The sequence below is a fragment of the Panthera tigris genome, chromosome A2, assembly GCF_018350195.1.
Source record: "Panthera tigris isolate Pti1 chromosome A2, P.tigris_Pti1_mat1.1, whole genome shotgun sequence".
NCBI lineage: Eukaryota > Metazoa > Chordata > Mammalia > Carnivora > Felidae > Panthera > Panthera tigris.
The window spans coordinates 109,406,437-109,410,692 of NC_056661.1; the positions used below are offsets into that span (position 1 = coordinate 109,406,437).

At 39.5% G+C, this 4,256-nt stretch overlaps 1 pseudogene; it reads left to right on the top strand.

Moving 5' to 3' along the window:
• The first annotated feature begins 904 nt into the window (after positions 1–904).
• LOC102962260 lies at positions 905–1,606 on the top strand (annotated as a pseudogene).
• Positions 1,607–4,256: the final 2,650 nt, after the last annotated feature.

Below are 4,256 nucleotides of genomic sequence, written 5' to 3' on the forward strand. Positions count from 1 at the left end.
AAACCACACTAGGAAAAAAATGCATAAATTGACATCAAAATTTTTAAAATTCTGTGCTCTAGAGGGCACTGTTAAGAAAGTGAGAGGCATCTGGATGGCTCAGTCGGTTGAGCGTCTCACTTCGGCTCAGGTCATGATCTCGCAGTTCGTGAGTTTGGGCCCCGCATCCGGCTCTGTGCTGACAGCTCAGAGCCTAGAGCTTGCTTCAGATTCTGTGTCTCCCTCTCTCTTTGCCCTACGCCTGCCTGTGCTCTGTCATTCTCTGTCTTTCAAAAATGAATAAGCACAAAAAATTAAAAAAAAAAAAGTGAGAGGACAACCCACAGAATGGGAGAAAATATTGATAAATGATATATCTAATAAGGATCTAATGCCCATAATATATAAGGCAGATTTAGAACTCAACAACTAAAAAAATAACCCGATTTTTGAATGGGCAAAGGTTTTGGACAGAGAGTCCTCCAAAAAACACAGATACAAATGACCAATAAGCACATGAAAAAATACCCAACATGATTAGTCATTAGGGAAATGAAAATCAAAACCACAAGGTACGCTCCAGACCTGTTAGGATAGCTATAATAATAATTTGTTTAAAGACAATAGCAAAGGTGGGGTATCACGTGACCCCAGCCCTCAGGGAGTGGGGGAAATACGGTTCCCCTATCCAGCTTGATTCTTTGCCTGCCCCTTGAGGCCAGGTGCCAGCCTGAGCTCAGCCTTCTCCTCCCTAGTAGATGAAGAAAGCCCCACCCCACAGACCCAAGCTGGTGAGGGGGGTGGATCTGTCCCCCAGGTCCTGGAAGGAACCAGGTACTGTGGTAGGCTTTGCAGATTCAACAGTATACAAGACAAAGTCCCTGTCCATATAAAGTATACATTCTAATGGAGGAGACAGTCCTCAGAAATGCAAGTTGCCGATGAAGTATATCTTATTTTTTATGACATGAAAGTTCAGAAGTGCTCCACACCAGAAGAAATCAAGAAAAGAAAGAAGTCTGCCATGTTTTGTCTCAGTGCAGATAAAAAGTGCATCATTGTAGAAGAAGGGAAAGAAATCTTGGTTAGAGATGTGGGTTAAACCATAACCGATCCTTTCAAGCATTTTGCAGAAATGCTTCCTGAAAAAGATGTCGCTATACTTTGTATGATGCAAGTTTTGAAACTAAGGAATCCAGAAAAAAGCAGCTGATGTTTTTGTGGGTTTTTGTTTGTTTGTTTTTGTTCTCAAGCAATTTCCAGACCTGAGATGGTAGTTATGGCTCTGCCTCCATCCTTGGACATTCAAGTTGAAAGGAATAAGAACCGGAGAGACCTAGAGATTGCTCTGTTCCTAGTTCCCAAGGACAGAAACTATTCTCTGTGGGAGGAGTAGACAAGGGTATCAGAACCAGCTCCTCTGGAAAGTAAAGTGATCAATGTGAGCCCCAAGGATGCAATCATAAAGAAATTTCAAGGCATAAAACATGAATACCAAGCAAATGGGCCAGAAGACCTCAGTCAGGCTTGTACTGCTTACAAGCTAGAAGGATCCTTAACTGTAGCTTTTGAAGAATGCTGTGTAGACCATCATTCAGTGCCACAAATCAAAAGCTCCCATGTTTAATGGTATCCTCTTGCTATATAAGCAAAACAAGTATGTTTAGGCCAGGTTTCCATTGAGGGGGAGCTGTCTTGTCATCGGTTAAACTAAATATTCTATCAATATGCGAAAATGGTCCTAAGTAAATCTAAAATCTGAAGACATATTATTGTGACATTAAATTCTTATTGGCCCAATGTCTGTTTTGATGAGTTGGCTTGTAAAGATTTTTGTTAAACCCATGATTTTTAATCATGTAGTTCACAAAACAGTACAAGGCCATATGAAGAGAATTATTGCCTCTTTGCTACCTCAACAGTTACTTTGTTTCTTTTGCTTAGAGAATTGGTCACAATCTGGTTATAATTTTGGCCCCAGATTCTTTATTCTCTCTTAAGCTAAACCATACAATGGAAAATAAATCTCCTCTCTACATGTAACAGCTCTAATATACTAGCTACAGTAAGATTAAGTCAGGCAGACTTAATTCTAGCAAGCGTGTAATGGAGACTGCCTCAGAATTGTTCACACTTCTCACTAAGGAGGGCATTTGTTGGGATGAGCACTGAATGTTGTATGTAAGTGATGAATCGCTAAATCTACTCCTGCAACCAATATCACACTGCATGCCAACGAACTAGAATTCACTTGAAACATGAAAAAAAAGAAAGAAATGTGCACACTTCTAACCAGCGCTAATCTTGCAAAACATTATTTTGAGCACGCAGTTGAAACGCCGGAAGCAGTTCCTTGCACCTATAGTGAGCTCTCCACTCACTAGCTGGGAGATTGTTCTGAGAGTGACCTAGCATCTTGGAAATCCAATCATGATGTGTCCTCAGGAGAATGTGCCATACCTTGTAACAACTAACAATGACGCAAATTAGAGTTCCATTGTAATATACTCTGTTAGTGAAAATCATAAAATGGTGTATTGACAAGTTGGGCCAACTGTGACATCTTTGCGTCTCCTTCAGAATTTTGTTGCTTCTGGTACAATAAGGTGTGGAAGAGCATTGACTTTATGTTTACTCTGGGGCCTGGGAGAACTTCCTAATTTCCTAGAGCAGTTTGTTGATTTCATGAGAAATGGGGAGCAGGTATAATGGATGACACCCACAGGAAGCCACTGCCTGATGACACTTGGAAGTGATTGTCTTTAACATCACAGGCATAGCACTTTGAACAATATAGAGATGCACACAGTTGAACTTAGAAGTAGCAGTATTGGCTTTACGTAATAAAGGAAGCAATATTAACTTAAAAATAAGATAATAATAAGTGTTAGCAAAGATGTGCAGAACCCTCATACGTTGCTAATGGGAGTGTAAAATGATGCAGCCACGTTGGAAAATAGCTTGGCAGTTCCTCAAAAAGTTGAACCCAGCAATTGCATCCCTAGGTATATACCCAAGATAATTAAAAATACGTATTCACACAAAAACCTACACGCCAATGTTCATAGCAACAATATTTACAATAACCAAGACGTGAAAACAATCCAAGGTCCATCAACTGACAAATAACTAAATACAACGTGGTGTATCTGTACCAAGGAATAGTATTCATGCATAAAAAGGAATGAAAGTACTGATACATGCTACAACATGGAGGAAAAATGGAGCTAAATATAAGAAAGCACTCACAAAGGACCAAATGTTGTTCCATTTATATGAAATTTCCAGAATAGGCCAATCTGTGGACAGAGGTATATTAGTAGTTTTCAAGGGCTGGGGGTAGGGCAGAATGGGAGTGACTACTAATGGGAATGGGGTTTTCTTCTGGGGTGATGAAATGTTACGGAATTAAATAGTGCAGAGCTTTGTAAACACACTACAAACCATTGAGTTTTATGCTCTAAAGAGTGAATTTTATAGTACGTGAATTATATTTCAATTAAGAGAGAGACAGAGAGAAAGAGAATGGGCTTTGACAGAATGTTCCCAACCATGAAGGAGAGGGAAGTAGAAATGAGGTCATTAAAATGCTAGCATAAAGAACAGCATCATAAATGTGCTCTCAACCCAGGTCCCGGTAACACTGTTTACTAAAGACCAAGTCCTGCCTTTTTCCAAATATACTGATTAGAAAACAAAAGCTTATTGACCTAAATCAGAAAATCAAAACAAAACCAACAAAAACAAACCAAGTGGTAGCATAGTTTCTCTTTTTTTTTAGCAAATATTTATTTTATTAGTTAATATGAACTAATACTCAACAACAGGAAAATTTAATAATAACGTATTAATGTGGGGCGCCTGGGTGGCTCAGTCAGTTAAGCGTCTGACTTTGGCTCAGGTCATGATCTCACAGTTCGTGAGTTCAAGCCCCCCATCGGGCTCTGTGCTGACAGCCCAGAGCCTGCTTCAGATTCTGTGTCTCCCTCTCTCTCTGTGCCCCCCCTCCCCAGCTTGGACTCTGTCTGTCTCTGCCTGTCTCTCTCTCTCTCCCTCTCCCTCTCTCTCTCTCTCAAAAATAAATAAACACTAAAAATTTTTTTAATAAAAAATAATAGTGTATTAATGCAATGGAGTGTTACAGAGCAGTAAAAAAGAATGCATCTGTACTGCATCAACAGAAACTTGACCAAAAAGCAAATAACAAGACTACATACAGTATGAGGCAATTTATATAAAATTTCTAGATGAAAAGCAATACTGTACACATACACACA